The 16,493-nt window shown below is 39.5% G+C and overlaps 1 protein-coding gene and 1 pseudogene across 6 annotated transcripts in view; one reads left to right on the plus strand and one right to left on the minus strand.

The window, feature by feature from the left end:
* The window catches only part of UNC13B (unc-13 homolog B), a 250,768-nt gene that overhangs the window by 122,364 nt on the left and 111,911 nt on the right, over positions 1–16,493 (minus strand). The window lies entirely within an intron of this gene.
* Positions 14,276–15,814, plus strand: LOC132025094 (aminoacyl tRNA synthase complex-interacting multifunctional protein 1-like; annotated as a pseudogene).

Here is a 16,493-nt window from a genome sequence, read left to right on the forward strand (position 1 = left end):
ATTTATTTATTTATTTGACAGAGAATGAGATCATAAGTAGGCAGAGAGGCAGGCAGAGAGAGAGAGAGAGAGGAGGAAGCAGGCCTCCCGCCGAGCAGAAAGCCTGATGTGGGACTCGATCCCAGGACCCAAGGTCATGACCCGAGCTGAAGGCAGAGGCTCAGCCCACTGAGCCACCCAGGCGCCCCACTACATGCCATTCTTAACCATCCGCTTCTTCTTCAGCCACCTCAGGAAGATAAGTGCTAAAATTAACTCTAAAATAAATGTACTTCGAGGGTACCTAGGTGGCTCAGTCAATTAAGAGTCTGCCTTCATCTTAGTCATGATCGTGGGGTCCTGCAATGGAGCCCCTCATTGCACCCCCTGCACAGTAAGGAGTCAGCTTCTCCCTCTCCCTCTGCTCCTCCTCTTGCTCATGCTCTCAATTTCTCTCAAATAAATAAAATATTGAAAAAATAAATAATTTTTAATTAATAAAATTAATTTTATGTAAATTAATTTCATCTCAATTTTTTAAATGTCCATTAATAGGAACTGGTACCCTATATAATGTATATTCAACCTATTAAGTGTAGTATATATTCAACATATTAAGTATATATTCAACATATTAAGTGAAAAAAAGTAAGATATGTTAACATTGTGCAAAACATACTACATTTGTGAGGGCGACTTTAAGTATATTACATGTTTACGAATGCATAAACTCTTTCTAGAGAAATCCATAATAAATGGCAATACTGATTGCCTCAAGGCAGAAACTGAATGGCTAAAGGATAGGGTAGAGGAAAAAAAGCACTGTTTTTCATAGCATACACTATATCTTTTGATATAAAAAATAAAATTTATGTATGAGGTTCCTTTAAAAAATAATAACAAAAGGGCAAGGAGGGGGTCCTAGGTTCAAGGTAACCAAGAATCAGCTACCCAGGGAACACCAATACGATTAGGATACTTTAATGCAAGAGCCAGAAGAGAAGACTCAAATAGAAGTGGTAAATGGTGGAAGACAGATGGCAAAGAAAGAATATGAGCTCTGGGGTTTTAGAAATGAGAAAGGGAAAAACAGAAGAAATTGATGAGGTGGGAGAATCTGCAAGATAGAGGCCAGTTGGTCAAGCGATCCTATTTTCCTGAGGGCTTGTGGTTCTATATAAATAAGTGGAAATAACTAGTGATGTAACACTTGCTCTTCTGCTTTCATTGCTCACAGTAATCAGTCATAAGCCACCAAGATTTTAAGTGGGACAAAGCTTTCAATCCTCTAACAAATTAAAAACGAGAAAGGGTAATAGATGACGAGAAGGACGCTAGGACCTAAAGTGAGAAAGGTTCCCCCACTGACAGAAAGACAGGAAGGAAGAAAGGAAGGAAGGAAGGAAGGGACTCCCAGAGGAGTGAATCTGCCAAATAGGGCCAGCCCTGTATATCTTTACTCTTTGAAGAAGATGTACAAAAGAGGGACTCATTTTCTTCAGCACAGTAGCAAGTACAGCTTTGGTATCATTCTATTCTCTCCAAGTCAATATGGTCGGCATATAATTTGGCATCTTTTTAATCCTCTCCCCATACTTACTACATATCATAGTATGAATAATCTTTGCTTTCAATCAACACATTTCTTTTTTTTTTTTTAGAGATTTTTTATTTATTTATTTGACAGAGAGAGATCACAAGTAGGCAGAGAGGCAGAGAGAGGAGGAAGCAGGCTCCCTGCTGAGCAGAGAGCCCGATGCAGGACTCAATCCCAGGACCCTGAGATCATGACCTGAGCCGAAGGCAGCGGCTTAACCCACTGAGCCACCCAGGCGCCCCAATCAACACATTTCAATTAGCTCCTTAAATATCATCTCTAAACTCATCTCTCTGGAAAGACTTCTTGAACCAACTTTATGCTATTTTTAACTATTTGCTTACTCCTCTGTCATGTGAGTACTTTCCTCTTTCTAGGATATCACACTGCACCTGAGGATCATCTCATAAATAAGAGCCAAGTTGCTACATTTGTGTATTTGTCCTTTTCTGACCTAAATAGGTTATAAGCTAAATCTTCTGATTCTTTTTCCATCCTCCCATCATTCTTCTTTGAACCCCACAAATATATTCTCTTGTCTATGTATCTATTCATTAAAAACAAGAATACTCCATGAAAATACAGAAGCCTTTGGAGAGGAGGAAATGAAAAGATTTAATGGATAAACTTATACCAAAAAGCTTTGAGTTTCTTCTCTGTAATGCTTGTCTGGAGTTTCCAAGTTTCATAAGAGAAGTTAAGAAAAGTATGATAATTCTTTCCGTCTAGCATCTGCTAAAAAGTCTTTATTTCTACGAAAAATAAACATGAACAATTTAATGCTTATAAATTACGACACAGCTCACAAAGCTTTAGTTACTGCCAATATCACCTATCAGTTACCTGATTATGAGTCTTAATGTCAGTCCTATTATAGAAGCATCCTCAGAAATCCACACATTCTGAAGAAACTAAATTTTCAACCCAAAGGAAAAGAATACTTCCTTCCAATAAATAATGCAAATTATACTTTTTCAATAATCATTTTTCTTTTTTCTTTTTTCTCCAGAAAACTTTTCCCCCAAAATCCACATGGGCTGAGGTCTCTCAGAGGTGAAAAATCAGGCTTCACTCCCTGGTACCTAACATATCACAAAGTGAGATATAGTTGTGCAAATTCCAAAACAAACAGAAGACTAAATCCTTGCTCCTGCAATTCACCAGTCTAGTGGAGAAAAAATCCTACCAACCAGGAAAGGAAAGTCTAAGAAAACATGTAGAGTACATCACACTAAACTCTACTAGAAAATAATGATAGGTGGTGGGCTCATTGGTATTAGTTCCTTTATTCCTCTCCAAAACTTAAATGTGTTACAAGTACTCTCTCACATATTCAGATACTGCATAATTAAAATTTTTTAACTTTTTCTTTAAGATTTTATTTATATATGTGAGAGAGACTGAGCAAGAGGGAGAGAGCACAAGCAGGGAGGAGAAGCAGAGGGAACGGGAAAAGCAGACTCTCCACTGCAGGGAGCCCAACAGAGGGCTTGATGCTCGACTCCAGAGTCATGACCTGAGCTGAAAGCAGATGCTTAGACTCCCAGTACACTCTGTGTACTGAGCCATCCAGATGGCCCGTGTATAATTAAAATTTAACTTGTTTTTTTAATGGGGTACCTGTGTGGCTCAGTAGTTAAGCATCTGCCTTCAGCTCAGGTCATAATCCCAAGGTCCTAAGATGGAGCCCCACATCAGGCTCCCTGCTCAGCAGGAAGCCTTCTTCTCTTTCTCCCACTCCTCCTGCTTCCCTCTCTTACTGTCTCTTTCTCTGTCAAATAAATAAATAGAACCTTTAAAATAAGTAAATAAAATTTAAGTTTTTTTTTTTTAAGAAAAATTAAGATGTTGGAAGAGTATTCTCCAAACTGAGAAAACTAGTTATCTTGGAGTCGGCTGGGGAGGGAGTATTATAGAGAACTGTAACTGTTTATAATACACATTTCTCAATCACTTAAAAATTTTTACAGAGAAGACATTATGTATTTTGGGTTTTTAAGTTTAGACTAAAAAGGGAATTGATTTAATATGTTGGGGCAGGGGCGACAATGCTTTATAACACGTTGCAAAGTAATCACAAAGTTTCCACACAAATTTTGAATTCCAATACATTATCTGGACATGAACTACCAGAATTTCTTAACCCAGTAACAAACGTGTGAAACTCATTCTATCAGGGCGAATGAGGACAGAGGAAAATTCCTACTATAGTCAAGGCCGGGATTTCAGGGAAACAGATCTTTGCCATGGGAAGCAACCCAAAAAATAAACAATCTATTCCTTATGACTTCAAGAAATTTTTAAAACATAGTAAGAACCCAAAAGGGGTATTCAACTCAAAGTTAGTTCTGAATATTTTTTTGTAACACATGGTACTCTAAGAGCAAGTCAAAGGATAGAAAAAAATAAGCAAAAGGTTTCTCTGATGTATGCACACATACATTTTGACATGTCTAAAATCTCTCAAATGATTCATAAGAAACTGTTAATGATAACTACTTCTGGGGAGAAGACCCAAATCCCTAGGTATAGGAATGGAAGGGAGACCTTTTACTGTATTCTCTTTAATATTTTAAAGTTTGTGTGGCATATGCATATTTCCTATTTAATAAATGATGTAATTTTAAAATAACATAAAAGGCACAAGGCAAATAAGAAGAGCATATTTTTCTGAATTATATTACATTAGATTTTTGACATCAATAGGTCATATAGGGAAAAGAACATGGACCTTAAGAGTCAAATAGACCAAGGTTTTAACCCCAGTTCACACACTTCCTAGAAACAAGTGGCACAAAAGAAGGTAACCGGTGATACCTTCCCTGATAAAAAGACTCTGGGCTGCTTTCTTCATGCTACCATGCAAAGTGGCCATCAAGATTATAACAAGAAAAGCAATACATTGCCCAACTTTTAATACAAGTGACTTGAAATGAGACCAAATTTTAACATTGAGGACATTGAACAGAATCTTTAAAATTCATGATATGGGGGTGCCTGGGTGGCTCAGTGGGTTAAGTGCTGCCTTCTGCTCAGGTCATGATCTCAGGGTCCTGGGATCGAGTCCCACATCGGGCTCTCTGCTCGGCGGGGAGCCTGCTTCCCCTTCCTCTCTCTCTCTGCCTGCCTCTCTGTCTACTTGTGATCTCTCTCTGTCAAATAAATAAATAAAAATCTTTAAAAAAAAATTCATGATATGTATTGAAAGCGACATTATGACAAAAACAACTGGGACAGTTATCGAGCTAGAGTTTATGAGGTAGCACCACAATGGATGGAACTAAAAGCCAGCTGGCAGAGGGACTAAACAGCCCACTAATCAGGCTTTGAATTTAAGTGAACAGCATAAGTATTATGGCTTGGGGGAGTGAATGTATTTGTGATTAAATCAAAAGTAACAGTGTCTCAGAGGAACCTGGGACAGGAATTCAATAATTTTCTAGGTGTCCCAGGACTATCTTGGACACCTATCACTCAATTTCAGTGCAGGGCATTGTTTAAGAAAGCTATCTGAAGTCTTAGTATACCGTGCTAATATATGGAAGGAGCCTGCCATGCAATAGCAACATGGCATTGCAAAACATAGGACAAGCTGAGTTCTGTCCATTCAAAAGTTACGGTGAGGGATTCTTGATCTCTTCAATACACTGTGGGAAACATAGATTCACCCAGTATATGCTCCTAAAAGGATGCTACTCCTAATGGAGACTGTGAAGCCACAGACTTCTCTAAGATTTAGATCTCCTGAGAGGTAGAGGCGATCAGCATGGAAGCTACTGTCATTTGGAAATAGTGATACAGAAAAGAAAATTACTGGAGAAGAGGCCACAGGACCTGATGCCAGATAAGCTTCCTTTTTATCTGCAGCTATGCAAGGGGGTTAGGTCTGACAGTCATTAAGTGCAAGTTGGTGTCCTCTGGTATAAAATGCTGGAGTGACAGTTTTATGGTCTACTCCATATGATTATACCCTGACACAGTAAGTACTTGCTAACAGGGTCTATTCCTTCCGGCAAGGGCTGGGCCCAGAATGAAAGAAGGAAATTCTGAATCAGACATAAATAAAATTACCTGCCTATTAGAATCCACCATCACCTGACTGGGAAAACAAGTCCTGGTCCCCACTGGGAGAAAACCAGAACACCCAGAAGCTTAAAGTTAGTCTTTTTTATGGTAGAGGGAGAACTAAGATTAAGAGCAGAACTGGCAGTATCAGCCCAGAGTTTTGTGTCGGCTTGATTTTGATCAAGGAATTATACCATCATCTGTATAGTACACTGGAATCTAATCTTCTAGATGGGGAATAACTGGTTATATATAACGAATGACCCATTTCTCTGCCTCCCCAAAAAGGTATATTAGAAGTAAGTCATAGCATGGCAGTGGACAAGATGGAAACCAAGAATAATGGGAGAATCTTAGAGGACTATTCGAATGTAGTACAGACTAGGGATACTGCATGTCAGGCCTGATGGCTTAATCGTAGTGGGAAGTACTTCCCACTAGCTCCAGCTTCCTATCAAGGAATCAATAATATCAGTATTATAGATTGCCAGGAAATATAACAAAAAGTTGAAAAGGTAGGGTAAGTCATCTTATAAGAATATGTCTCTCTTCAGTATGATGGCAAAAAAGACCCTTTTGAAATTAGTGGTGGCCAAGCTATCACAACTGAGTAGCTAAGTTGATACTGATTCTACTTCTCAATGTTTGGTCACTATTATTCATGGATGTGACTCACATCCACTCTTCTGAACTGATTCATACTTTTAAGAAAAATGTTAAACAATATGTTGAGCTATGCCCTGTTTTACTAATTTAAAAGACTGATTCATACTCAAGAAATTCTGGTTTATGATCTGATATGTCACTATTTATAAGAAATATTATAACAAAACCAGTGAAACACACCCTTCACAGATAATCAGAGAAATCTCTGAAACACCAATGGTGGGCTCTATCTCAAAAGTTCAAGCTACCTTCAAGGTCATATTACAAATAGAAATAGCATAAACCCCAAAACCTTTTTATTTCAGACATAGTAATTGATTAGGAGAGACCTTAGGAATGACCACCAATAAAAGCAACACTAAAACTTCAAGAACTATTTAGAACTCTCGGGGCGCCTGGGTGGCTCAGTGGGTTAAGCCTCTGCCTTTGGCTCAGGTCATGATCTCAGGGTCCTGGGATCCAGTCCTGCATGGAGCTCTCTGCTCGGCAGGGAGCCTGCTTCCTCCTCTCTCGCTCTCTGCCTGCCTCTCTGCCTACTTGTGATCTCATTCTCTGTCAAATAAATGAATAAAATCTTAAAAAAAAAAAAAAAGAACTATTTAGAACTCTCAATCAAGGAATCACTAGTATTATCAAACTAAACCATGTCAACCTCAACAACCAACTATTGTTCAATTAAGTCTCAAATCCAAACTGAAAAAGGAAATCTACATGACTTGCCTCTACAATGTCAGGCCTAGGACCATTTTCTGATATTTATTGCTTTTTTTAAATTATCACATACAAAATGCATTTAGAGAAAAACTGCAAAGTTCAAAAGAGTATAAAGAACAAAAGTGAAACTTCCCTACAATCCTAGCCCTGAGAGCCACATTAAAACTGTATTTTAGGGGCACCTGGGTGGCCCAGTTGGTTAAGCATCTGCCTTCAGCTCGGGTCATGATCCCAGGCTCCTGGGTTCAAGCCCCGGATAGGGCTCCCTACTCAGCAAGGAGCCTGCCTCTCCCTCTGCTTGTTCTTTCTCTCTGTCAAATAAATAAATATGGGCACCTGGGTGGCTCAGTCATTGAGCATCTGCCTTTGGCTCGTCATTCCAGGGTCCTGAGATCGAGCCCCACATTGGGCTCCTTGCTTAGCAGGGAACCTGCTACTCCCTCTCCCACTTCCCCTGCTTGTGTTCCCTCTCTCACTGTATCTCCCTCTGTCAAATAAATAAATAAAATAAAGAAACAAAATGCTAATAAATAAATAAAACCTTAAAAAAATACAACTAAACTGTATTTCCTTAGAGTTTTTCTTCCTATGCTTAGCTGTATATAATTTATTCTTTTTTGTAAATATAATTTATTCTTTAGATAACTGAGATCATACTACCTATCACCTTAGGATCCTACTTTTTAAAGCTTCTTCATATAGATATCTCCTGTGTCTTAAACTATTAATTTATTTATTTTTAAAGATTTATTTATTCATTTGACAGACAGAGATCAGAAGTAGGCAGAGAGGCAGGCAGAGAGATAGGAGGAAGCAGGCTCCCCGCTGAACAGAGAGCCCAATACGGGGCTTGATCCCAGGACCCTGGAATCATGACCTGAGCCGAAGGCAGAGGCTTTAACCCACTGAGCCACTCAGGCGCCCATATCTTAAACTATTTAAAAGCATAGTACTCCATCACATGGAAATGACACAATTACCCATTCTTTCAAAATTTTTGCAATTTTTATCCACTATAATTAAAGTTTATACATAAATGTTCCTTTGCATCTCAACTTATTTTCCATGAATATCACCTAGAAGTAAAATTATTGAGTTAGAAAGGTTGTGCTAACTTAGACACCCCGACAGAATGTGTGAGTAGTCATCCAATCAAATCCTTGCCAGATACTAAATCACTTTTGTTTCACTTCTCAATTGCAACCAGTAATACCATCATTAATAATACAGCAGGTGTGCTATAACAAGCAGATATGTATAAAAACTGAAAACAGCAGGGGGTGCCAGGGTGGCTAAGTCAGCTAGGCGTCCAACTCTTGATTTCAGCTCAGGTCTTGATCTCAGGGTCATGGGTTCAGACCCTGTGCAGGGGGGCTCCATGCTGGGCGTGGAGCCTTTAAAAAAATTGAAAATAGCAGAAAGTTGTAAAAATTAGTAGTCCTAAGGTCATTTGGTGTGGCAACATGTGTGCTGTTTCATTCTTTGACAAGACATAGGTAGAAATATCCTCACTAAAGAATGAAGTTTGAATACCTTAGAAAATATAAATACCTTTGGAAAAGGAATAAACCAGTTTATCTCTCTACACCACCTTCCTGTATGTTTAACGTTGTAACTAAGGTAAATTCACATTATACCATTTGTTGCAAATGAGATTTCTATCTAATCTGCAGACCAAATTGCAGAGCCTCAGAATAGCTCAATAAATTGAGCAAGAATTATATAAATATGAAAAAGCTGGCATGCAGATAAGACCTGCAAAAGTAAATATGAGGTTCAAACATGCAAAAAGTATGCATCTGTTGGTATCTGCCACCAACCCTCAGTTGAAGACGTATCTGAGGAACACAGCCTAAAAACAAAAGTATATTTGGGCACCGGTGTGGCTCAGCTGGTTAAGCGTCTGCCTTCTGCTCAGGTCATGATCCCAGGGTCCTGGGATTGAGCCCCGCATCGCACCAGGCTCCCTGCTCAGTGGGGAGCCTGCTTCTCCGTCTCCCTCTCCCTCTGCCAGTCCCCATTTGTGCAGGCTCACTTGTTCTGTCAAATAAATAAATAAATTTTTTTTTTTAAAAAGTGTATTCACTCACTTTTATGTGACCCTATAAAATCAAATCTGCTAAAAAGTTCTAGAACAAAAGTAATGGGCTATTGTGCTGGTACTGAGAATGACTTCAAAAAAAGATATAAAGGCAATTCAGTGGGGGAAAAAATAACAGCCTTCTTAACAAATGATGCTGGTACAATTGGATATCCACATGCAAAAAGATTATCTTAGACCCTTAACTCACACCACATACAAATGGCAATGAATGAACCTTAGTTGGATCCTAAATTAGGACAAAAAGGAGGCGGGGCATTGGTGGCTCAGTGGTAGAATTCTTGCCTGCCTAAATTAGGACAAAAAGGGCAAAAATATTTTTAGGAAAATTAGAGAATTTTTGTATAAAGAGTAGACATCAGAAGCCTCTATGGAATTCTGTTAAATTTTTAGGTGTGATAGTTTTGTAATCCTATGTGAATTATACCCTAAGGTAAAATACAACTGAAAAAAAAAACAAAAAACCTTATATAAGAACACTGAATTTTAATTAGTAGGCCTGTTGTTACTAATAGCGTTGGTATATTAATCCTGAAATTTGCCTATGCACATGATAGGATAAAGCAAATGAGTACATAATTTGATATTCTTGGGAACAAGAGTTCTCACTGAGAGAAAAAGGAACATACAAATATGAAATGGCAGAAGGTGAGGAAAAACCCTGACATGAAAGTGTTAATTGGTAATAACAGTATGAACATATGAGTTAGGTATGTATGTTTGTTTTCCTAGTTCTGTCCATTCAAAGAACCAAAAAGCAATACTACTCCAGTAGCAATGAGCGTGACCAGTTCCAAGATCTTGATTTCTAAATGCTATTCCCCACTAAAACAAACCAGGGCTTGCTGGAGAAGTAACTTATTCTAAGACTGAGGCAGTGAAAGGACAAGATGCATGGAACATCTACCACCGAGAAAGGAAGGATTTATTAAAGAATGATGGGGCCATGTCAAAAGGACACAGGATCTGGTTTAAAGGGAGTCTCAAAAGCCAAATTTGGGGAAATTTGAGCAAAGACAGTAACAGAGCTATATTATAAAAAACTGAGTTAAAGAAAGAATACATGAGGGGTGCCTGGGTTGCTCAGTCAGTTAAACATCAAACTCTTGATTTCAGCTCAGGTCATGATCTCAGGGCTGTGATATCAAGCCCCACATCAGGCTCTGTATTAGGTGTGGAGCCTGCTTAAGATACTCTCTCTTCCTCTCCCTCTGCCCCTTCCCACCCCCTGCACACTCTCTCTCTCTCTCTCTCTCTCTCACTCCCTTAAAAAAAAAAAAAAGAGTATATCCAAATAATTGGGGTCAGAGAAACCTTCACAGCAAAGCTAAGAGTAAGGGCTTCTTTAGAGGAGTAGTCATTTGTGAAAACATTTTGAAGGCATCTCACAAGTAACTACAGAAGACTGAACCTAAAAGAAAAGGCAGTGGAGGGACCTGTGAAGGTATCTCAGGACTAGGAAGTTACAGGATCATGTGATATGACAGCTAAAAGAAACCTAGAGACACAGTTTTTCAGGGACACGTGGGCCATGGGGAACATGGTGGCAATAGACCTTGCTGAGATCACAGATGTGAACATCAATTCTCTTGGCGTCTTCAACTGACATCTGTGACAAAGTACTGGGCAAGACACAGAAGAAGAGCTATAGTGCCTAGGAAGCAGGCCCATCTCCCACCAGACCCAGGACAAGAAGATCTACATGTATGTCTATTCAGTGGATTACGGTCATGCCCAACACTCCATCTCCACCAAGAAGATCAAAGCCATGTACCCTGAGTACGAGGTCACCTGGGCCAATGATGGCTACTGAGGTCTGCTTAAGGGGCCAGCTGTACCCCCTGACCAGACGCTGGAGACCAATACCAGCTTGGCCCAAGCACTCCGGTTTATCTCACATACAGGAATTAAAAACATTATCACCCCTGCTTCCCCCAACACCCCACCCCCCCCCAAAAAAAAGAAAGAAAGAAAGAAAAGAGACCTAGAGACCATTTAGACTAACTCTCCCCTTTTATACATGAAGAAACTGAAGCAGACAGTAACAAGACTTCCAGAGTCACTCAGAGAGATAACAGCAAACCCAAATTTAGAACAAGGACTAATTATTTCATTACTCTTCTTAGAAAGTTTTAGCTATTAAAAGTACTACATTGTTGGGAGTGCCCGCCTGGCTCACTCAGTAGAGCCTGTGAACTTTGCTCTCAGGATCATGAGTTCAAGCCCCACACTGGGTGTAGAGATTATTTTTTTTTTTAAGTAGTACATCATTAAGTACTTAGAAAATGTAAGATGCAAAAAGGGGGTTAAATAGTCATAATGCCACAGATGAACAGATAAAGAAGATGTGGTATACATAATGGGATACTACTCAGCCATAAAAAAGAATGAAATTTTGCCATTTGCAATAACATGGATGGATCTAGAGGATATAATTGTAAGTGAAATGACTCAGTCAAAGACAAATACCATATTATTTTCACTTGTATGAGGAATTTAAGAAACAAAATGAACAAAGAAAAAATGAGACAAAAAAACAGACTCTTAAATACAGAGAACAAACTGGTGGTTACCAGAAGGGAGGTGAGTGGGGGAATAGGTGAAATAGCAGTAAGGGATTAAGAGTATACTTATCATGATGAGCAATGAGTAAATGAGCAATGTACAGAATTGCTGAATCACTATACTGTATACCTGAAACTAATATAACACTTTATGTTAATTATCTGAATTAAGAAGGAAAACAATAGGTAGTACCACATAAATGTTCTGAGGTTTGAGTCCTTCAAAATAACCTGCTGGACTTTCATTTGGAACTACTTACTGATTTCTTTTAGGTTAAAATTGGAAGAACAGGGGGCGCCTGGGTGGCTCAGTGGGTTAAAACCTCTGCCTTTGGCTCAGGTCGTGAACCCAGGGTCCTGGGATGGAGCCCCACATCGGGCTCTCTGCTCCGCAGGGAGCCTGCTTCCTCCTCTCTCTCTGCCTGCCTCTCTGCCTACCTGTGATCTCTGTCTGTCAAATAAATAAATAAAATCTTTTAAAAAATAAATAAATAAAATTGGAAGAACAACAACAACAAAAGTCAATCCCTCATACCAGAGACAAATTTGATTAATATTTTGGTACTTCTATTTCCAGGTATTTTTCTCCTAAATTATATAAATACATTATATACATGTATTAATCTGCATGAGCTACCATAACAAAATGCCACAGATTGGGTGCTTAAACAGCAGAAATTTCTCAGTTTCCAGAGGCTTAAAAGTCAAAGATCAAGGTTCTGGTAGGGTTCAGTTTCTACTGAGAGCTCTCCTACCTTGCAAATGGCAACTGTCCTGCTATGTCCTCACATGGTAGAGAGAGCTCTGGTGTCTCTTCCTCTTTTTAAAAGGGAACCCATCCTTTCAGATTAGGGTCCCCCCATGACTTCATTTAACTTTAACACCTCCTCACAGGTTCTCTTTCCAAATACAATCACATTAGGGGTTAGGACTTCAATATATGAATGTTAGGGGAACACAATTCAGCCCACAGCATTCCACCTCTGGCCCCCTCAAAATTCATGTCTTTATCACATGCAAAATACATGTTTTCCATCTCATCAGCCCCACAAGTCTCAAATCCAGATCAACCCTAAAGTCTAAAATCCAAAGTCTCACTTAAATAGCAACTAATTAGATATTAGTGAGACTCCAGGTGATTCCTCCTGAGGCAAAATTCCTCTCCAGCTGCGAACCTGTGAAGCCAAACAAGTTACAATGGTGGAAGGGACAGGAATAAGTGAGAGATTCCCATTCTACAAGAAAGAAAAAGGAAAGAAGGAAGAGCTGACAGATACCAAGCAAGTCCAAAACCTAGCAAGGCAAATTATATTCAATGTTAAAGCTGTAGAATAATTCTCTTTGGTTGATGTCCCACCTTCCAGACCCACTTGGTTAGCAGCATTACCCCCACAGCTCTTCAGTATGGCCCTGCCACATGGCTTTCCTCAGGGGCCTCCCTCTAAAACAGAAGAGCATTGCCCACTGGGCCTGTGCTGGGAGTAGCAGCACTGATATTCTCTGAATCACCTTCCAGGTCATTCTTCCCTTTCTTCAAGAAAAGCACATGTTCACACCAAAATGATGCTACGATCTGATCCTGTAGAATCCAAGAAGCCAATAGCCTTCATTCCTTCCCTCTTTGTCTCCGTTGTTGAAACTGGCATATATACACTATATATACAGGAAGTTTTATATAGTTTCTAAAAGATATTTTTAAAATAATCTCTACACCCAACTTGGGGCTTGAACTTATAACCCCAAGATCAAAGTCACACATACCTCTAAGCCAGCAGACACCCTTGTTTTATATACTTTTTAACTTAAAGATCTTTTTTTAAGATTTTATTTTATTTTGAGAGAGAAAAAGACGAGTATATGAGTGGGGAGGGGCAGAGGGAGAGGGAGAGATTCCCAAGCAGGTTCAATCTCACTACTGTGATATCATGACCTGAGCTAAAATCAAGAGTTGGATCCTTAACCAACTGACCCACCCAGGGGCCCCTTTAAAGTTTCATAAAACTGTCTATTATTCAAAGCATAATTTTAACTAATGCATAATACTCAATCTTATGATTATCATTTTCTATTAACTATAGTCATTTTTTAACTTTGTTATTTAAATATTCTGTAATCAACATCTTTATACACAAATCTTTATCTGCTTTTTGATTACTTATAATAAACTCCCAAAAATTCAATGACTGAACCGAATGATCTTCTGATTGGAAAAAATATATATACCACTGTAATAAATGACCAAAAAGGCAAGGATTTTTTTATGATTATTAAAGTATATTAAAAAATCAGGACAACTAAGTTAAATGTGTGATTCCTGACTGGATTATACAATGAGGGGAAAAAGAGCTATAAAAATATTTGGGGGATAACTAGGGAATTCTTAATATGCACCATATATTAGATAATATTATTGTGTCAGTTTTAAATTTCTTGATTCTGATCATGGTGGTTTGGTTATGTAGACTGTCCTAGCTCTAAGGAGATACATGCTAATGTGTCATGAAGTCTGAAGATTACATCCAAATGGACGGCTCCATACTGAGGTTGCCTGGGTGAGGCTCACCAGGTTGCTCTGTCCACTGATTCATGATTTTCTGCCATTTCTTGGCAAAAATGGCAACTAATGGTGCTATTCTGAAGAGACCGGAACAGAAGGGTGCAGAAGTAGATGAAATTATTGAATATTTAAAGCAGCAAGTTGCTCTTCTTAATTAGATATTAAGAAGGAAACTTTGAGAGAAGAGAAGAAACTTCGAGTTGAAAATGCTCAATTAAAGAAAGAAATTGAAGAACTGAAACAGGAGCTAATTCAGGCAGAAATTCAAAATGGAGTGAAACAAATACCATTTCCATCTGATATCTGCTGCAAGCTAATTCCACAGTTTCTGAAAATGTGATACAGTCTAGATCAATAACAACTATAACTGCTGGTGCCAAAGAACAGATAGGAAGAGGAGCAGAAGAAAAGAAGATGAAAGATAAAACTGAAGTGGGGCGCCTGTGTGGCTCAGTGGGTTAAGCCGCTGCCTTCGGCTCAGGTCATGATCTCAGGGTCCTGGGATCGAGGCCCGCATCCATCGGGCTCTCTGCTCAGCAGGGAGCCTGCTTCCCTCTCTCTCTCTCTGCCTGCCTCTCCATCTACTTGTGATTTCTGTCTGTCAAATAAATAAATAAAATCTTAAAAAAAAAAAAAAAAGATACAACTAAAGTGAAAGGAGAGAAAAAGGAGAAAAAACAGCAGTCAGTAGCAGGAAGCATTGACTCTAAACCAGTAGATGTTTCTCGTCTGCATCTTCGAGTTGGTTTTATCATGACTGCCAGAAAACCCCCTGATGCAGATTCTTTATATGTGGAAGAAGTGGATGTTGGAGAAACAGTCCCAAGAACAGTTGTCAGTGGCCTGGTGAATCATGTTCCTCTTGAACATATGCAAAATTGGATGGTGAGGGACGCCTGGGTGGGTTAAAGCCTCTGCCTTCGGCTCAGGTCAAGATCCCAGAGTCCTGGGATTGAGCCCCACATCAGGCTCTCTGCTTGGCAGGGAGCCTGCTTCCCCCCCCTCTCTCCCTCTGCCTGCCTCTCTGCCTACTTGTGATCTCTGTCTGTCAAATAAATAAATAAAATATTTTTTTAAAAATCGGATGGTGGGGCGCCTGGGTGGCTCAGTGGGTTGAGCCTCTGCCTTCGGCTAAATAAAATCTTAAAAATAAAAAAATAAAAATTGGATGGTGATTTCACTTTGTAACCTGAAACCTGCAAAGATGAGGGGGGTAATATCTCAAGCAATGGTGATGTGTGCTAGTTCACCTGAGAAAGTTGAAATCTTGGCACCTCCTAATGGGTCTGCTCCTGGAGACAGAACTGGTTTTGATTCTTTTTCTGGAGAGCCTGACAAGGAGCTGAATCCTAAGAAGAAGATTTGGGAGCAGATCCAGCCTGATCTCTTTACTAATGATGAGTGTGTGGCTACATACAAAGGAGCTCCCTTTGATGTGAAAGGGAAGGGAGTGTGTAGGGCTCAAACTATAACTAACACTGGAATAAAATAAAATTAAATGCTTCATTTAGTGGGGCACCTGGGTGGCTCAGTGGGTTAAAGCCTCTGCCTTCAGCTCAGGTCATGATCCCAGGGTCTTGGGATTGAGCCCCGCATGGGGCTCTCTGCTCTGCGGGGAGCCTGCTTCCCCCTCTCTCTCTGCCTGCCTCTCTGCCTACTTGTGATCTCTGTCTGTCAAATAAATAAAAAAAAAATTTTTTAAATGCTTCATTTACTGAACTACATTGGAGAAAACTTTAATAACAATAGAAAGAAATACATTTGTCACTTGTAAAAAAAATATTATATCCAAATGATTCAGAAAATATGTGTATTTTTGTGTATGCGTATATACAGAAGGAGAGAAATGAGAGGTTGGGACAAGGGAGAGCAAGTGTGGCAAGATGTTTACCACTGAATCTAGTAAAGGATAAATGGGCCCTCATTATACGGTCAACTTTTCTGTTTTGGGGTGTTTCTTTTTCCCAAAAGATAGGAACAGACTATTCACAGAAAAATAAATTAGCCAATAGGGGAGGAGTCAAGATGGCGGAGAAGTAGCAAGCTGAGACTGCTTCAGCTAGCCGGAGATCAGCTAGATAGCTTATCTAAAGATTGCAAACACCTGAAAATCCATCGGCAGATCGAAGAGAAGAAGAACAGCAATTCTGGAAACAGAAAAACAACCACTTTCTGAAGGTAGGACCGGCGGAGAAGTGAATCCAAAGCGACGGGAAGATAGACCCCGGGGGGAGGGGCCGGCTCCCGGCA

This window comes from Mustela nigripes, chromosome 9, assembly GCF_022355385.1.
Source record: "Mustela nigripes isolate SB6536 chromosome 9, MUSNIG.SB6536, whole genome shotgun sequence".
Taxonomy (NCBI): Eukaryota; Metazoa; Chordata; class Mammalia; order Carnivora; family Mustelidae; genus Mustela; species Mustela nigripes.